The sequence below is a fragment of the Falco cherrug genome, chromosome 1 (assembly GCF_023634085.1).
Source record: "Falco cherrug isolate bFalChe1 chromosome 1, bFalChe1.pri, whole genome shotgun sequence".
Lineage (NCBI taxonomy): Eukaryota > Metazoa > Chordata > Aves > Falconiformes > Falconidae > Falco > Falco cherrug.
The window spans coordinates 82,408,089-82,428,751 of record NC_073697.1 but is presented as its reverse complement, the minus strand read 5'-3'; the positions used below and the strand labels follow the sequence as shown (position 1 = coordinate 82,428,751).

Below are 20,663 nucleotides of genomic sequence, written 5' to 3'. Positions count from 1 at the left end.
ACTGGGATGAAAATCAACTTTGCCCCAGCCAAAACCAGCATCTTTTATTTGAATCTGAACAACAACAAACTTAGCTTTAACGTTTTATTAATAAAGAGAATACTGTATAATTCTCTCAGTGTGTATCAGTAATAATTGAATTGTTCATATTTATATTGCAAAAAGATTTTTTTTTTCTTTGGTTTATCTAGGAAGAGCTGAGAAGAACCCAAATAGAAAGGTGAGGTTTATTACACTCTAAATTAAGCTTAAATGATTTATAGTCTCATATTTGTAGAACGGTGACTACGCTTTTTATCTAGAATTTTTATAGAGATTTTAAATAGAACATACTGATTTACAGCTAGCTGGTTGAAATACATTATTTTCAGGGTTTGTTGTAGTTGTTACACATTAACTAGTAGTGTGCTATCAGCTAAGTAAATGTTTGGCAACTGATCAGAACCTATAAATGAGGTCGTAACATAGGGAGAGGTCCCCAGAGGTACAATTCCTGTGTGTCTCAGTGAATTCTGTAGGTACTAAGCATCCTTGGCAGCTTGTAGGCACAGATCCACTGGTGTGCTGGAGTGTATTTGTATATTTAAGCCAGTAAGTAGATCCATCAGCTTCACTAAGCCTGCTCGTCTGCTTAAAATTATGTACAGGAACAAATACTTTGCTGGGACAAGGTGTTGTGGAAAAAATATGTATTTGTTGGGAAAATTTCAGTATGACGAGGTGAAAGCTTGAAAAACATCTTTATCCAGTATGCTAAGTTGCAGCTTATTAATGTATGTGAGCAGCAACTGATTTCCTCTATGAAAAGTGTTGTTTTCTATCTGATTGCCACTCATGAAATCATAAATATATTCGATGTACGCGTGTTTTATCCTTGCCTAGAAATTCTCATTATAGCCGACGATGCATGCAGAACCATGAAAGTAATGATTTTAGGCTAATAGGCATGTTTCTTATGATGTCAGGCTTAATTGAAAGCCAGCTATTCAGCCCAGTATTTCAGAGGGAACAGTTTATATTCCCATCAGATTCTCCCTCTTCGTTTTGATATAATTTGGATTGATGGATTAACTACATTGCATTGGCCGCTAACTGGAATGGCATGGTAAGTAGAAATGCATGAAAGAAAAGTACTTTCTTTAACAAGGTAATTTATAGGAAACATATCTTCTGAAGTATTTAATTCTAAGTAAGGGAGAAGATCTCAAAGTCTTTGCAGTTTGCACTGGAAAACTGCTGAACAAATTTTTATTATTAGGCAAACGAGCAGAACTAAAAATGTGAGTTATTTGGACATTTGTATGAGGTGTGTCTCCTAGCGAGTGGTAGAGACCACTAAGAAATACTGGTATAAAACACAGAAAAGGAAAAGTATCTTCGTGAATTTTTTTTGAAATGTTATCAGTTTATTCAGATGTTCATTATCTCTTCTGTTATCAAACAGGAAATCCTGTCTTTACTTTACTGCCCCTGAAAGATAGTCTTATCAACTGACCATTCTTTGCATTTGACTCCCCAAAATTTCTTCCACTTCTGGTATCTCACAGAGGGATTAGCTTGGAAAGAGGCAGGTGGAGCCAGCCTGTGTTTAGCATCCGTACACACCACTGGATATTTTATTTGAGTGAAGACAGAAAAGATTGATCTCAACTCAATGAGGCTGAAAAAAGAAAAGTAGCCTGACTTTCAGTTTGTTCAGGATTCCACTTACAGAAAATATAATTGCTACTCAGAAGGGACCTTCCCTTCACTGATGTCAGACCCATATTTAGTAATATTATCAGCTTTATCATAATGATACACTAATGGTATTATTAGGTATACAAAACCTAAACCTGAAGTCAAACATCTTGCTCTGGAATTATTCTGGGAATGTGTTTTGGTTTTGTGTTGGGTTTTGAGTTTGGGTTTTTTGTTGATCTTTCATAAAGAAAAAAAAAAGCCCCTGTCTTCAGGGTAGGGTCCTTTTGTCATAGAATTTGTTAAAACTAAGATTTTATCTGTTGATGAAGATGCAGAAAGTGTTTTATTTTGTTTTAATCCAAACTTAAGAAAATTTCTGTCCACTTAAAAATGCTTTTTTCCCAACAAAATAATTTAAAAGAAAAATCCCAGCAACTTTTATTTCAATATGTAAGTATAATCCCACACACAGTACCAGCCATGGTGTAGTGCAGACCTCAAGGATAAGATGAAGCTAAATCCTTGTAATAATTTGATCAGGGTTTTTATGATAGTTTTCATATGTTTTGGTTGTTTGTAGCTCCCTTGTTCATATAGAAAGGCCAGCAAAAGCAGAAAATGAATCAAATGTGAGACAGATCATGTACTCATTGGCTGTCCCTTTAACTGAAGGAACGTGTAGAATCCTTAGGAGATTGTGATTTTTAACAATAAATACACGGTCTATTTTATACTTGTAAGATTAAAAAGAATCTTCTGCAAGATGACGTGGTTTTTCGCCCATCAACTTGACATCTAAGATCCAGTTTGTTACAGATTGCAGATTTTCACAGCAAAGCTCTAATTCGTTTCTTGACACCCCCCGCCTGCCGCCCTGCCTGAAGGGATATATTCAGGCAGCTTCATAACTTTGCTTCTGCTTTCAGTTTATCCTGTAGGTGTTTCCAGGTGATTAAAGGAGACCCTTTGAAAACTGCATGCTCCTTTCTTTTCTGTTAAGCAATGGAAAGCACACCCCAATGCTGACAGACTGCTTTTGTCTCATTGACATCTATACATAATTTATACAGCCTTATAAATCTTGGCTTTATGGGACTATGTGTCTTAGAAACAAGATGAAGAATGTCCCTTTCAGAATGGATTTTTTGATGCTGAGAGACAGTGATATTCTCTCCTTCTAACCACCCTTTGGTAAAATAGCATGGTTTAGCATTAATAGATTAATTGCCTGTATAGCAAACATCTTCATTTTCAAAGTCAGTGCAAGCTGACACCTGTGTTTTCTGGTATTAAAAAGAAGTGGTGTTTCATAGAAAAGAAGTATGGAGAAAAAGCTTGGTAGGGTAATTATAAACAAAACCCTACTGTTTTTAACAGAGTAGGCTTTGAAAGGCCTTGACTGTGTTTATAGCTGTTATAGTAGTTATAGACAATTATCAATATAAAAAATATTAGACAATTATATCCCTTCTAAAAACATGTAAGAGTTTTTTGGAAACATTTACATTTCTTTGTATATTTTTAGGTTTGTGTAAAGGTAAAGAGTAGGTTCAATTCCTACTACTTTGGAACTATTCTTCCCCAAACTAGCTATAGTCTTTGAATTTTTATTTTGCTTAGATCAGTCTAACAGTCTTCCTGTATGGAGACAAAGGCTGTCCAAATAAAAATGTGGTTTTTGCTCTATTTTTGTGAAGAACTGAAAGAACTGAGGTATCCACTTGTTTTGGCATTCCACAGTCACTCCTCTGCCTAGAATTATCTTTGACAAAAGTGGGGGATCCCAGTGTTGCATACTGAGGAGAGTACCTCGGTTAATCAAACACAACTATTTTCAATTCAAAACGTGTACATTTATTTTTTGTTAAGAGAGATTTAACATTAGTATGTTAAATTGCCCTCTGAACATCTACCCGTTAACAAACATAGCAAAAGACCTTTCCAATACTCTTTTCTGAATCATCAAAAAGCTGCCAGAGGTGAGCTACACCCAAAAAAGTAAACCTAAGTGAAAATTTGATATTCCTGTGTAAATGGAAAGTTAAGAAGAAATAAAAACATTAAAGCAGATCATCTAACACACAAAACACATAAAAGCAGCAAGTCTTTTATTAAGGAAAAAACACCCCAAACCTAATTAAGTAGTTAAGTTCTAATTCTCATTAAGATTTATTGAAAAAAAGGAGGCCTTTGATTTCTTTTTCTCAATCACTTTTTGAAAATAAGTTTGCTACAGTACTTCTTCAGTTTGTTTTAATTGCTCACACACAACCGGAGAATGTTAATTTGCTGTGATCCTTGTTTATGCATAGGAGCTGTGCTGACTTAATTTGTTTAGATCCTGCTGTAAATTGTCACTGCTCCTTTTTATAACAATAATGGATGATTTAATGTTTTCTCATAACACCTTATGGCTACTTATTTATGCACCTCCATGTATTTTGCACTTGTTTAGGCTTTGATTTGCTGGCCCTTGGCTATACAAACTCAGAAATTTGGGGTTTTTTGGAAGATGTAACAGATTTTGTAACAACTGTACCTCCTAACAGCACTGGCTCATCTAGTCCCTGCTCACCAGGGATTTTTTTTTTTTATGCTGGGTTTGGAAGCCCCCTAGGCAGTGGGGGGGAGGTGATGGACCACTGTTAGTTACAGTGGCAGCAGAGCAGCCAGGCAGCCTGGGGGGGGGGGCACCGCCTGGTGCTCTGTGCACCAGAAACAGCTGAAACCCACCACAAGCCACGGCACAACCACATCGCTGTCGTGGCTGGGGGTGATCCAGGGCACAATTTACAGGGAAAAGGATCTCTCATGAGATCAATCCATTCTTTGAGAAAAACTGATGACTTCTGAGGTGCACAAGAGCTGCTTCAGGGCTGAGATAGAAACCAAAGTGTTGTGTATCAGGAATGCAGCAGAGGCATTGTTTTTATAGTACTTTTATAGTTTTTATAGTACTTTGCATTTCCCCCATATGTTTTACCATCACCTAACAGTTTTGCATTTTAGCCTCTGTCCCACAAGAACTAAAGGTCTTAAACTCTCCACTTACTAATACTCCTTTTTGTTCTAAGTTTTCCAACTTTTTTTTTTATTCCCTTGGATCCCATAATTTATTAATATAATTAATATAAGCTTAAAGGAAATTGTACTCAACCTGTGGCTTCTGTTTCAAACCTGTCCTAAAGCTTGTCTGTTTCTCCCACTTAGAACTATCAGCCTAATAAAAGGTATCATCCTTTCCAAAATCCTAATCTTTTTCTAATATCAATGTAAGAAACAGTAGAGGGAAGAGACAGACAGTGAACTCATATCAGTAGTTTAAAAGGCAGTGACCAGCAGTCTGTTTATGCTGTTGATTCTCTACCTTCTCAATCAGTTTTGTATGAAAAAATGCAGTAAAACTAGATCGTTGTGTTTTGCAAATGACAGTTTGTTTCAAACAGCATGAGTTATAACTCTGAAAGCTCAAACAGTTTGTTTGGCATTTTCTAAAACAAACAGAAGCAAAAAGATGGAAAGTGGTTATCATTAGTTTTATGTATATTTAAAAAACACAGTGCCTGAATACATTCAGTGACCATCAGGGGCATGTTTACTCTGGTGTAGCAATTACAGAAGCCCTAGCAAAGACAGGTGAGGAGATTTTTATACTGTAATGAAACCTCATTCAGAACAAGAACTCATAGCGAGGTCAAACTTCCTGATGATATTAGCAGCTTAGTACTTCTCAGCTTAATATTTTATTACTGTGTATTGTAATATGGCTCCTAACTTTTCTAATTAGATGCATTGCTTATCTACAAGTAAATGAGATTACAGAGAGGCAGCTGCCAGGACTAGTGTGGCTGGATGCGGCCAAGGCACATGTGTCTGGCTGCCCAGGTTGACCTGGTTTAGCCACAGCTGGCAATGCCTGCCACGCGGCTGCTCACCCACTCTGCCCATCCCATGGGGGGAGGGGCAGGAGAGTCAGGAAAAAAGGTAAACCCCATGGGTTTAGATAGGAACCATTTAATAATTGAAAAAAAATAGTAATAATAAAAATATTAATATATAGTAGTAATGAAAAGCGAGATGACAAAAAAAAAAGAGCAATAAACCCCAAGGAAGACAGGTGACGCACAATGCAAACGCTCAGCACCTGCTGACCCATGCCCAGCCACTCCCCAAGCAGCGACTGGCAGCCCCCAGCCACCCCCGGTGATGGCTACAGATAGCCCTCTGGCTGGCTGGGGTCTGTCCTGGCTCTGCTCCCTCCCTGCTTCTTGTGCACCCCCTCCCCGGCAGGGCACGGGGAACTGAAGCCCTTGATTTAGAGTAAGCCCCGCTCAGCAACAACTAAATCAGCAGTGTGTCACCAACATCATTTTCATCCTGAATCCAAAAGACAGCACCGTACCAGCCGCTAGGAAAAAAAAATGAACGATATCCCAGCCAAAACCTGGACAATCCAGTTCATTGGGGGCTACTTACAACAGGCTTGAAGCGTCCTCAGGAAAAGAGGTAAGGGTGGTCAAATCTCCCTGGCTTCCAGATCACTGCATCCTCTCTCGAACAGATAGTATCTCTAATTTGTGTCTCTTGTTTTACTGGTTTTTTACACAAGGCACTCTCTTCTGTCTCATTTTTTCCCTCTTTTTTCAGTCCGCCCCCCCTCCCCCCCAGCCCCTTTCTAAACAACTCCCTGACGGTGCTGTAACAGCTGGTGCTGGCTCTCCTTTTTTCCTCCGCACAACACAGGGCAGCACCCTGAACGCAGCAGAGCATGGGTTATACAGGCTCTGCTTTCAGGGTAATAAACCCTGCACACACCCGTGCCAACATGCTCCCGCGACTTGTAGTTCAGGAGCTTGCTTTATCAGATCGGGGTTGGGTGCTTCTGCGGGGTGTTCCACAGCACAGGGCAAACGTGCTTGTAGCTGCAGAGATCACATCCTACCCTGCAACCCTTTCCCAGCTGCTGCCAGTTTGCCCTGTCTCCTCCAGAACATCATGCTGAAGAGCATTGCGAGCCTTCGAATGTGGCTGCGCTTTATCACTAGGAAGGTATTTTCTATTGATGTCACTGTTTCTTTGTCTGTAGTGGAGCGATACTGATAAAAAGCTACACTGTCAATCAAAATAAAATACAGCAGTAAAATTTAGGCATTGGTAAATTTTAGCAGCATCTGCTGAACAGCTTTCCAAACAGCTCTTGCAAGATGGTTTCTAAGTACCTGAGATATTAAAAATTATGGGAAAAACTCCTATGTAAAACAGCCCTGTAATCATTGCCCATTACCAACAGGTGAAATGCTTTCTCCAAAACTATTTTTCAAGAAGGGTAGGAATTTGTAGCTGTGTCATGAGCTGTTCTATGTGTGATTGAGTGGATATTTTAAATTTTAGATTTTCTTTTTCAGTCTAAACATCTTTTTTTTTATGGTGGCTGGCAGATAAGAAAAAAAATTTTTGTGAGAACGAATTGTCTTTACAGTTGTCTGGACTTCAGGTTACCCAAACTAGAAAATATATATATATATTACTGCATTCTGTCTCTTCTATATTTTATGTCACTGGAGATGTGCCTGAAATGTTCTGGATGCTACTCTGCACAACTGATATGTATTGGAGAACACAGATTAATATAGAGGTACTTGAATCTGGTCAGTACAAAAGCAGGACAGAAGCTTGCCATCACAGGAATGGATATACAGTCTGAATTTCTTGAATCAAGTAGTTCTGAACTTTTTCACATGTGCTTGAGGAGTCAAAGAAATACTTATCAGTGACACATGAAAGAAAAGCATTTCTAATGTCAGTCTGAAATACATTATACATGAGTATAATGATTAGAATATTTTAAGGAGATGAAAAATGTTTAAACACACAGCTTTAGGCCATCTCTGAACTTTAGTGTGCTGCGAGTTGAATGATGCTGCAATGTCTTCCTGAGTGTATTAGCATCTTGAAATGGTGGTTCAGAGACCTCTTAACATCTTCGTTCCTAAGCTGTTAAGCTTTGGAACGTCCCTGAAGGGCAGAACAGAAGTGGAACTGGTATTTCAAAATAAGCTGTGCCCATGTGCTCTGGAATAGCTGGGCATAACCAGTTACAGTCCAGCAGTGGTGGTCTTTAACACAGAAAGCTCATTTTTTCAGCTTGCGGTTTGCAAACAAAAGATGTTGGGAATGCTGAAAAACAAAGGACAGAAACAGTAGATGAACTGTATTAGGATCCTTTGGGAAGGGGAAGGACTTTGGCAGGACTGAGCTGTAGGGTCATCTTGTAGCACCCAGTTATGCTGGAGACAACTGATAAGCACTGACCCTCTCCGTGGTGGCAAGGTGAGCAGCACCCCAGCGGGCTACGGAAGGTGTTGGAAAGGCTGGCTTATCACAGGCAGCCGGTTAGAGGTCCCCAGCCATAAAAAAAAGTCAACTGTAGAGAGAATATAGTCATTCTAATCTGTGAAACTACAATTCCAAGGCTATGCACACCAGAATAAGCTAGAGGATCAAGGGCAGAATTCTAGTTTGACCCATTTTTTTGTTACTGCTTGGTCATGAGTTACTACATTCTAATCACCCAGGTTACTGAAGACACTTGAGGCAAAACATGCTAATTTTTTTGTTTCCTTTTTTTATGGAGCACTGCAATTCTGTCTTAGATACCTCTTTATTATATTGTTAATAATTCCCGTGAGCAAGGCTTATATATATACTTTGTCAATATGTATGAAGACAATGTCTTTATTTGGAAATTCTTGATCTGCTAAAATTAGAAGTTACAGTTCAACATACTCAAAAATTTGGTTTGATGTCTTAAAAGCAACCCTTAAAATCTCATTAGGTTCACAAATCAATGCCCAGTTGAACTGAATTGTTGAAACTGGACATTGTTTAAAACAACTTTCTGTTCTTAGCAAAGGGAAGTCAGAACTTGGCTAAAAGTAAAATTTATACATTTTCAAAGGTATCTCACTCAAGCACTGAACTTGTTTTGTCACTGTAGGCAACCTACATCAGTTTTTGGTAACAGCCATTGTATTACAATTTTTTATATAATTTTTATATAATTGCATTTTCTTTATTTTGCAACCCACTGAACTTTTTTGGGGGATTGGTTTGTTGTTGGTTTTTTTTTTTTTTAATGTTCCATACAGGCAAGCCATTCGGGCAAAAGAACAGTAGCAGATGAAAGATAAGGATATATCAAAAAGTGTCTAAATGTGGGAAGAAAATTTCAGCCAAAAAAGTTAACCACTCAGAATCTAAGACTGCTGGAAACCACCATAATTTCAATACAGGTGCAATATTGTCATTGTCACTAGGGAACTGTCCAGCTCATTTCAGTGAGCCATCATTGCTCCGTAAGGCTTTAAGGCATATATTCAAGGGCTGGTTGCTGAAGAGGGATCTATTTAAACACTTGCTTAACAGCTTTGCTGTATGAGAACTTCCAGTGTGAATCTGCAGGTACTGGTCTGGCCTCCTTTGCATGGTTTTGACCAGTCTTAATTCCATTAACTGGAAAAGCTGAGGAGGCATTGTATGATCTCGTCAAACAAGTGACACAGGTTCTTGGGGAAAACCCATTAAGGTCCATGCACCTTTCTGGTGGTCACCTTCCTAGTTGGTAATGGTATGAGAAGCAGTGAGAGAGGAGCCTAAATTCAAAAAGTTGTATGGCAGGTTGCATGAGCCTTCACCGCTTTCTGAGGGAAGAGGGGGCTATTCGGTGTAACTGTCATCTACAGCCAGTTCAGCTAAGCAAATACACACCAACACTTTCAGCAGTGGGGCCACCTGTCACCAAAATGCCCTGAAATAATACTGCTTTTTAGATATCCACCTGAACAAAAGAAATACTTTAAAAGCAAACAACACATGAATATGAGTTGCTCACAACAGGAGGCATGGACAACTTCTTTCCCAATAAAAGGACATCGATAAAGACACATACTGTAAGAAAACTAGTTGAGAAATGCCATTCTTATTCCCATTGCACTTTTTATGTCTTCTACCACTCAAAGTCTGTGGAAGATATTTGAGAGGAAGAAGAGAAGTGTAGTATGAATCCATGTTATGAATGCAAAAGGTAAAGAAATTGATACTTTGATGAAAGGAGATACCTAAATCACCTGTAGACAGGTTTTTTGTTTGTTTTTTTTTTGCTAAAAACAGGGGGTGGGGGAAAAAAAGTAGAGAATTTGATGAGCTCTAAAGAATGAGGTCATGTTGTATGTTCTTCAAGCACTGAGCTTACTGTGCTATCAAAGAGCAGCGATGGATGCTAACATCTACATTGGGGTTTCCTGAGCATGCAGGAACATCAGTTGCCTTTTAACCAAGTGGGATATCATATCTCCTTCTTTCTCAGTTTTTGATAGTGATTTTTTTCTCTGTTAGAATTTCTTTTATCTTTTTTAGTGTTGCTGAGTTTGTGTTCTTGGACTTGCTGAGCTTGTTTTTGTTCATATGACAAAAAAGAAGGCTATTTTGCTTGCCAGTTGTGCTTTCTTCAGTGCTGATGGTGGCAATAATAGTGGCACCACTGTCAAGGAAGTGTTATGCCTGGTTAAAACTTATGAAAAGCAAACCAAAGAAGCATAAAATTTTCCTGTTGCATGTGTTTATGAGAAACTATTTAGCCAAGAATGGTAGTACAAAAGCATTCATTGAAGACTTAAAAAAAAAAAAAAGTCTAAGAACCTAGAGAGGCAAAGAGCCAAGTTGGAAAGAAAAGGAAGTCTTAAACACCTGAGAGTCATTTAAGTGATGCAATGAAGAGAGGTAGTTCATGTACTAAATGATTAAAAGAGCTTCAATATAATGACTCCTTCTTTACTACAAGATCATGAGTAACTACTGATAAAAAGGATAAACAGTTGAGTAAAAAAACATTGTGTCCAAACCCTCTTTCTTGCTTGCTTTTCTGCTTTCTCTTAATCCTGTATTTTTTCCTTCCCTAATCCCTCTGTCCATAATTCTTTTTATATTTGCCTTTTAGTTCTGTAATTCCTCTCTACCTCATTTTGTCTCCAACTCTCATCCTCCTTCGAGACTCTGTTTTCCTAGCCATGCCCTTTTTTTCTTACCATTTTCCAAACTCAGTTTGAACATGCCAAGGCCACAGCAGCTACAGGGACAGCAGCTTATGCCACCTCCACTGACAGCTACAGGGTCCTGAAAGAAGTAAATCAAACCTCCACGTTTGTGCCAGTTTTGGCATGTGGCTGTGCAGATATTTTTACTTCATTTGGTGTTCATTCTTTAAGCTCATGTGTTATCATTCAAAGGTGAGCAGTGTTGTAACTGTCAGGTAGGAGGGGAGTTTAAAGAATGTTCAGGAAGAGCCAACTTCTGAAGTTTTTGTTTTGAAGTTAGGTCAGTCCTTGACTTTTTGCTTTTAAATCTATAACCAAAAAGTGTTTAAACTCAAAGATGATTTAAAATCAAATAAATTCTGGATGAAAGCCAGTTACTTAAATGTCAAGACATTTTCTTCTAACCCATAAATGAAACAGATATAATTTGTAACAATTTGAAATATTTTAATAATACAGTAGTTATAACCACTCTACAGCTCACGTTTGGTTGTTGTATTTTTGTGTAAAAAAAACAACCAACCAAAAAAAAAATTATCTGCACTCTTTCACTTTCAGTTTGGATTCTAAACGAGAGAGGCAGTGTTACTATCATTTAAGCTATACAATTAATGTAAACTCAAGGATGTAAAAAGTCTGAACGCTCTTCGGAGGCAGGGGCAGAAAACAGAAAAAGATGATGTAAAAATAGGAAAACATTTTCCTGATGTGTAGGCATCCTATCAGCATTGATAACGTGCAGCTGTGGCCTTGCCTCAGAGGTGTGGGTTGGTTGATATGGACAATGTGCAGCTGTAGCTCGTTCCTGCTAAGTGGTTAAATAGCCCTGAGGGTGGTGGGAGAGGGGGTTGGATGGAGGGGGTGTGGGGTGGTCTGACCTTTGGAGGAAGGAGAAACAGCTGGACAGCAGAATCTGACTGACAGTAAAAGCCTTGTTACAGCCTGATAGCTTGCTTGTGCTGCAATGCCTATGAAATTAATTCTTGCAGAAAGTTGGTGATTCATAGATGCTCCTAGGTGCTATGACCGGGTTTGAGATAGTTAGCTGTGAAAACTACGGCTACAAATGTATCTGACTGAAGGCTTCAGGTCTTAAAAGGGATTTCTGCATATGCAGGTGTAATTGGTTCAGCACTTTACGATGCTAACAGCGATATTCTGAAACAAGTGGTAATGAGTAATTTTAAGAAGTGCTTGATGCTTTCTAGCATGGTAAAAACATGTAGCATCGAAAAAACATATATTTGCTGTAGAGAAAGCTTTGTTTCAAATACCATGTTTAAGCAGAAAAATGGTCTCAAAATGATAAAACTTGCATACAATAATTAAAAGAATGGCAAGGTAATCCATACTTCTTACTACAGGGTTCTAAAAAATACATTTGCAGGGATGGAGCGGTAATTAAAGGATGAGAAAATTATGTACAATTTCATAAATATTTTGGTAAAGTAAAATAAACATTTTGCATTAAATACATAACATACTTAAAAACACTGGTCTTTCATATCAGCTCTGGAAATAATGAAAATCTTAAATAATACATCCTTGTTGATTGCTTCCTCTTTGCAGAAGAAAGTCACGATTTTGTTTCTTTAAAACAATAGTATTTTTATTTTCTTGGTTTATACAGTTGTAAAACTTATGACTAGGAGTAATGGTTAATAATATAAAATGTTTACTGAAGCCTTATAAAGGCAATAAATTTGCAGGGTCATTCCCCAGTAAGGGGCAGTGATTGCACATCAAATGAAATGGTTGTCTATTCAGAACATTTGTTTGCTCAGATTTTAGCCATTAATCAAGCTTGGTTGAGAAGGTGTTTCAACGGTTTTTTGTGTTGACTATTGACATTAAAATGTGCATTCATATGTGATCTTTCTTCAGTAATCGTCTTAATATCAACCAAGGAATGCTGCATCTGAAAATTGCCTTTTCCACTTGTTCCTAGTCTTCAATAACAAGGCACAAAAGATGACAAAAATGACTGGTTTGCCCTACTTCATAATAGCTGGTCTCATCTTTTCTTCTCCTTCCAGCTACTGCAAAACAAGTGGAGACCTAAGATCACTGTCCTGTCCCCTGTATAACTATGTCTTTGTGCTAATTTTTAGCCTGTTTTCTAAAAGCTCAATGAATCTGTCAGTTGATGATGAATATGCCTGCAGCATTTCCAAACGAAGCCTGCAATTGTTGCAGTTGCAATACAAGGCTTTCTGGGTTTTTTCTGCTATTGTGCTTATTATATGTGGTATGTGCACTTTTAGTGCCATTCTTGTTGATTAACTGGGTGTTAAGGAGAGGAGGAGGAGGAGGAATAAGAGGTGGAAGGGGATGAGAATGAGGAAGAAGAGAAAGAGGAAGAGTAGGAGGTGGCAGGAAGAGAATTACTGGGTACCCAAAAGCACCTATCCATATCATAGACCTTTAATACCTTTGTAAATATGTTTTTCTTACCTTCACGTTCCTTGCCATAACTTGAAAGCAGACACCACAATACTGTTTCATTAACACTGTATTTTCATCTCTTTAGGCCTGGAGCAATAACGTCATAAAATTTATAACTGTTATTGTACTTCAGTTCTGCTACTCTTACTTAACAGGGCTGTAAATAACACCACTCGGATTCCCTTCAAAATAAAAAATGAAATTAAGAACAGAGAGGGAAAATCTGCAAATAACTCCTCCCAAGGCTGTGACCTCCTCCATCTGTCGAGAGCAGGGCAGGTTGATGAGGAGGTTTCATGATGGCTATGCCATCCTGAGTGGCTGCTCATTACATCAGCCTGTGGATGGGGCTCAGGCAGGTGCTGCTGTGACGGGCTGGCAGAGTCCCATGGGAGCTGTGCGCTATGTACCCATTGCTTCCCTGCTTCCCCAGGGTATCTGAGGAAAGCAGAGCAGGTGAACATCTTCCATCTCTCTAAGCATTTCTTTACTCCCCTCTCACCAGTGGATGTGCAGCTCTTCTGGAGCATTATAGTGTTCTGAAGACATAGTATTTCACTCCAAATAATCTTTTGCTTGAGAAAAAAATACGCGGAGGCATACAGCCAACAGTTGAACTGTGTTTTCATCAATTATAATTTCAGTTATTACTTTGGGCTTGCATCCAAGTGTAAATTGCTAACATTTTATGCAGTTTTCACATTAATGAAGAGTTAAATGGTACATGTAATAAAACAGATAAAATTACGAATATGATAAGGACATTTATTTGATGTACAGTTCAAAACTTTCTATGCTTTTTTGTGGTATTATGGCCTTTACTACAGTCATCATCTCATTATAGAAATGAGCAAACATGGGTAGAAATAAAGACAATTTCTTGCCAACAGACCCTGCCACCCAGAAAAAAATGTCAGGTTTTGCATGCTTTTCTTATCAAGTTCATCTGTTTCACCCAGCTGAAGAGATCATACCTTTGGATCTGATATATTACTTCTTTGTAGAGCACTCCTATGAAGAAGGTAACGGATAGATTAAAAAACAAATAGAAAAGATACATCAAAGAGTAATCTTAAAGACTAAATTCACAGTAACAGCCCAAAAGGAATATGCAAACAGACCTTTTAATCTTTCAGCATGACTTATTCCAGGCCTAATTTGAACTCAATTCTTTAGAGTCAGAGTATGTGAAACAGAGTAAAATGTCAAATTTTAGGGCCGAGTACTTTGCCTGAATTCTAACAAAGCAGGTAAGCTTATTAAACTTCAAGTTTTTGTGCAGCTACACTATGTACATTCATGAAATCATAGACTGTCCAGCTGCCTGCTGAGCTTGGGGTTTATATCAGGAGTGGTCTTTTAAAGCGAATACCCCAATCATTCCCATTTACCGTGCTTTACTTCATGTCATGTGATGAAGCAGTATCAGAAATGGCAAACTGGATTATTTTTGAACTAATTATGAATCGAAGATAGTACAACAGATGAAGTCCAACTATTACTGTGCATTCAGTCCACAGAAGCTGGTGTCAACTAGTCTGAGTAAATGCACCTGAAACACACGTGGTGGATGTTGTGTTCTCGGCACTGGCTGGTTTGCTCTACGAGCCTTCTCTAGTGGGGCTGTGCTACTTGCTCACGCAGGTGTAACCACAGTCTTCTGAGTCTGAATTTTTTCAGTCTGGTTCTTGGGATTTAAGGATAAAAGTGGGAATATTTCCTCAGAGTCTTGGGCACCTCAAGAGTGAACCTGAGAGAAACATAGAAAATAAGAAGGAGCCTAGATACATTATAGAAAGGGACAAGAAAAGCCCAGAAAGGGTGTATACTTTTTTATTTTTACAGAATACCCATTTTATGATTGGTCTGCCTTGATGAACCTTAAAAAATTGTACAGTTTATGAAGTTCAAGATAATGACATGTGTGTTGCATAGCTTCAATGTCACTGTACTTTGAGGGTTAATAGGAAAGGAATGAGAATACGTCCTAAATTCTTTCATTTAAAAAAACAAGTGAATGCTACTTTTAGCACTTTAATATGAACTTTCTTTAGAATTTGTAAACATATAGTCCCATGAATTTACACCTGTCAATTATATTTTAATAAAAACAAGCTTTACATGTGTCATATAAAACAAAGAAAAAGGCTATACTGCATAGCTAACTCTTCCAAATAACTCAGACTAACATACAGAGTTTGGTTCTGAACTGAATTACAGGTATACTATTTATGTCTAACCTCTTCCTTTTTTTGCAGCTTTTTCTTCTGTGTTCTATTGCAATGTCATCTTTGAAGATGTTATTGCTGGAATTAATTACTTCTCCATATGCCAGAGCACTAGCATCCTGAATTTGTTACATCAAAGGATATTGGCTGAGAAGACAAATAATTAAATGACCCGTAACACAGGTAAATGATACTCTCGGGATCAAAGGGCTCCCCTATGAATACTGTGTGCTGCTCTGCTCTCCAGTCATAGAACGAGTCATTTGGTTGCAATGGCTGCAGTGAGGTAGCTTTTGTCATGCCTTCAAAGTGAGGGTTTTCCAAACAGGATCTTCCTGTTTGTTTTCCTTGTTTGCTAATTGTTCAGAAAATACTAAGATGAATGTAAGACTTGGTCAAATATCAAATCATACGACATGGGTACATCAGTACCCACAGGGGACTAGGCTGCTGAACCGCTTTCAAGTGAAAGAGGAGACGGTCACCAGTAGTCTGTTTTGGAAAGGGATGGAGTTAGGTGACTAAGAATTTTCTAGTGCAAGAAAATAGTATGCGAAAGGTAGCAACTTACCTTGAGCCAGGCTATTGTTTTTAGTCTTCTTTGAAAGTGAGTTAAGCTTCAGATGTAAAAGTCACTCCTCTTCTAGTACAAGAGTGCCCGTGTAGAGAGTTAGTGCAGAACAGCTGGTCAGGTGTGGCTTGGGCTGTAAGACCCTGGTTGCGTAGAAGTGCTGTGATGTGCCGCCTTCAAGTATGTTTTCCTAGGAATCATGGATGTGTCTGTCAGCACCTCTGCCCTTTCTTCCTTTACTCATTCCTCATTTTTTTAATATAAACATCTTGTTCAGCTGTCAAGGTTAGTACTTTACATATCATTAGCTTTGAACTAAGTTGGATATTTCACTGTGGTGCAAATAAATCATGAAACTAAAAATCTGCATGAGTATTAGAAAGCAGAAATAATATTTGTGCTGTGAAGCAGTCATTTTTCATGTTATAGCTGCTTTGATTATGATGGATAGGAGCTTCTCTCCTTCAGCAAAATAATTTGAAATATATATGTGTGTATGATATAATATTCTGAAGAAGAATAAATTAAAGGTATTGTGTTTGTCTGGAAGTTGATGACTGGATCACCAGCTAGTATAAATTTTCATACTGCTATTGAGAGTCAGAGATATTACTAAATGGCTCGGTACTGAGAATCAAAACCTGAAAATGTTGGCTGAAAATATAAAAATATTTCCGTAAAAAATAAAACAGAAATTATAGCTGCAAGAATTTTGGGAAGATTTATTAAGTACTGTCTGTTATAGTAAAACATATATTCAGGTGTACGTATACGTAATAATTACAGATTTCAACTGTTAGCCTACTGTATACAAATTCTATGCTGCTGCAATGGTAATCTGGTATGATTAATTCTTTATGCGATTTCATGTAAAATAATTGTTCACACACATTTGTTTTCCTTCTTACTATTTTTTATTACCACATTAAAGTTTGTGGCTTAGATCCACACTTTTGGTGAAGTACTTTCCATCACTTTTTAACATGAACTTTCTTATCTAATGGTGTTCTTTCTTTTCTGCTTCCTACTGTTAATAACTTTCTGAAGCTTAATAAAGAGAACAGCAGCAGGAACTGCATCTATCAGTCAGTATAGAAATAGCACATTTTGTGAGTGGTACTAAGGAGCAATAGCCATTAAGTCTCAGAATACAAAAATAATTATTTCACCTGTATGATGCCTGTACTGGGAAAGATTGCTTCCCCTATGGAGTCACTCTTATGAGAATTTTTAATGAAAAATGAATTAACTTCAGCCCTGAGGATGTGGCCATTGGGCTGAACAAGTCACTCCAAAAATTACAGTTCCTTTCCCCTAACTTACACAACAAGCAGGAACGGGCTCTTAAGTTTAAGTTGTCCCCTAACTGAAATCAACTGTAAAAATCTTTCTGCCTTCAACAGAACCAGATTTATGTTACAGGAAAGACCCATCTAATGCCAGCATCTTTACTTGGGTTCTCTACAGCTGGAAAACTTTACCATATGTGATAGAAGTAATGGTGTTAGTATGGCAGGAGAAGGAGGATGCCCAAGAAGTGCAGAAATTACCTGCAAGGTTTCCAGCTGTTCAGGGTGGAAGATGACACATTGTCCTCTTGCAGAACATAATCATGGAACTGTTCAGGTTGGAAAAGATCTTTAAGATCAAGCCTAGCTGTTAACCTAGCACTGCCAAGCCCACCACTAAACCATGTTGCAAAGCACCACATCTACACGTTTTTTAAATGCCACCAGTTCCCTTGGCAGCCTGTTCCAATGCTTATCACCCTTTCAGTGAAGACATTTTTCCTAATATCCAATGTAAACCTCCCCTGATGCAACAAAGGCCTTTTCTTCCTGTCCTGTCACTTGTTACCTGGGAGGAGAGACCGACCCCCACGTGCCTACAACCCCCTCTCAGGCAGCTGCAGGCAGCAATGAGGCCCCCCCGAGCCTCCTCCTCTCCAGGCTGAACACCCCGGTTCCCTCAGCCGCCCCTGACAAGACTTGTGCTCCAGACCCCCCACCAGCCTCGCTGCCCGTCCCTGGACACGCTCCAGCACCTCCCTGTCCCTCTTGCAGCGAGGGGCCCAAACCTGAACTCGGTACCCGAGGTGCGGCCTCACCAGTGCCGAGCGCAGGGGGACGGTCACTGCCCTTGCCCCGCTGGCCACACTGTTTCAGACTCAATAACAAAGCATAAGTAGAACAATAGCTCTGAATTGTGGATCATAATGGAAGACAGCACAGAATTTTAATTTGGTGAAGTACAACTGTATATCCCTAGTGAAAGGTCTTTCTCGTTGCTGTGTGTGCATGCTTGCTTCCTGCCTCTTCATGCTTAGGTCAGCACTTAGGTGAGGCTTGTATGATACCTTTAAAATTCCACTGCTTTTTATAACTACAAATCATTAGGATTAGTTTTTGTTGTGACTGGGCAACAATGTAAGAAGTGATTTTACCTCCTTGCAGTGGTATCTGCCAACATGCCTGTGAAGGACACAGTCTTTGCCTGTACAAGCAAGTTAAGTTGATTTCCCATGAAACATTTTTAAAGTAATACGGTTCCTGTGTGGATATTCTTATTTCAGAGTAGTTTCTTCACAGTTCAGCTTAAACGTGTTTGCAGTCAGATTCATAACTAAGATCCAGAGTGTACAGTGATCTGTTCAGAGGATCTCTTCCTGTGGAGAGAAATTTCTTTGCAGTATTTAATGTTAGTTTTGTGTTGAGAGCCTTCAAAATGAAGTTGAAATTCACCCCTACCTGATGGCAGCCTCTGTTTGCAACTTCATGAGAAGAGAACACAGCACTTCCACACATATACCCCTATTCACTGCAGGGCAGCGGTTTGCTGCCTGCACCAGCATTACCTGGTGTCCAGTCCTGGTAAGATCTCTGCTGTGAAACTGGGATTATAAATCTTCTTAAAGCTATGCCTCAGCCTGCAAAGTAGAACATAGGCCACAGAAAACACGAATTGAGGGTGTGCACATAGATTTTTTTTTAATTTTTTTTTTTAAATTCTGTAATTTAATTAGTACACATGACATATTTTAACACACTGTGCTGGAAGCTTGGTTCCATATATCTTCCATTAGTTAAAGGATTGGAAAGTTCACCTTAGTTCTGTTTATATTTAACCAGATACATGGAATAAAGCAACCTGCCTTAATTAGGCTGAGACTAATTAGGATGCAAATGAGACTAAATGGATGCAAAAACTTGGATTGTAACTCACAAGAAGGATTGAACGGGTATGCTTGATCTGGATTTTCCAAGCAAGGACCCTGAGTTGGTAAGTGCTCTCTTATCTTTGTGTCAACACTGAATATTTTTTTTCCTGGGTGTACCTCCCTATAAATATGGGCTGTTTTGGATGAGAACATTGGATGAGGAACAGTGGTTTCTTTTTAGCAAAAATAACTGCTTTGTAGGTTAAATGTCTTCAAAACAATAATTAAAAAAATAATTAAAACCCAGTGAAACTCAATTTAGAAAGAAATTCAATTTACGGTTGCTTTTAAATAAAAAGTGCTAGAATATGACTCCTTGTTAGCTGTATTCGTCTCACAACAACTTGTAAACAGCTCATGAAACCACAAATGCCTAGTAGTGTTTTCTCTTAGGAAACTGTTTCCATAGAGATCTTCTGCTAAATATGTTTATATGACACCTGAAGATGAAAACAATTATTCACCCATTATATGTTCTTTCTTTCCTGAAGTACTAATGGGTTGAAATAAATTAATAAAATAGTGGACCTTTAAAACATCATTCACCTGGTCTGTGGCTTGTTTATTCACTACATTATATGTGTTCTCTGAACACATATTGTAAAAAATAATTTGATGTGTAAGCAAGGCAGAAAGTATTTTCAGCAACCACTCTATATTTTGCTGATTTTAAAATATTGCTCATTTTTAAGCTTCTTTTTTTTTTTTTTTTTTTTACTAGTTTGATCAAGTTTTCAATACCAGTAACATTCAGTGAGCTCTTGGAAAGTTAATACAAGAACCAAAACAAAACAAAAGGATAAACCTGAACTTGTCCTAACAATAGCATGTGCACTGGCAGAGGCAGGTTACAGGGATTTTTATTACAAAGCCATTTAAAACAGTGTAAGACTTTTTTACATTAAAAAAACTTACTAGAATAAAATGAAGTGTTTCATTATTTAATCTCTTAATTAAGATATGGAAAGATTTTACATTACAAAGTCCTACGAGCCCCTTCCCTTGAGAGGCAATTACTCCCGCTAAGGTCCTGCACGTACCACAGAGCTTCTGTGTGCAAGACCGAGCTGGACTTGTCCTTCTGGATGATGGATTTCTTCTTAACAGAGTTAAAGACGTACCGACTGCTGAGACACCTTTGTCTTCCCCAGCAGCAGGATGTGACCAGTCACTTTTTAACTGGGTGAGAAGAGGGAGCTGGGGTGCGGCTGGCCATGGGACTGCCTCCGAGCTCTTGCCCTGCTCTGCACTGACTTGCCTCTGCGGGTTTCTGAACCAGACTGTGGGAATGTCTCCTGCCGGAGGCACCAGCTCCCGCTGAGCTCCTGCAAGCAAAGCAGAATGTCACCTGAAGGTGTTGATATATTCTGCTTATTTATAAAGAGAGCGGAATAATGTATTTTACTGGAGGAGGCTTTGACAAAGCC

The 20,663-nt window shown here is 38.5% G+C and overlaps 1 long non-coding RNA gene across 1 annotated transcript in view; it reads left to right on the top strand.

Moving 5' to 3' along the window:
• Positions 1-20,663, top strand: part of LOC114017354 (uncharacterized) — a 63,557-nt gene continuing 42,894 nt past the window's right edge. Inside the window, exons 1-3 of the long non-coding RNA XR_003562361.2 lie at positions 1-220; positions 15,479-15,631; positions 19,148-19,298. This is a non-coding gene — a long non-coding RNA (uncharacterized LOC114017354). The remainder of the gene's footprint in view (positions 221-15,478; positions 15,632-19,147; positions 19,299-20,663) is intronic.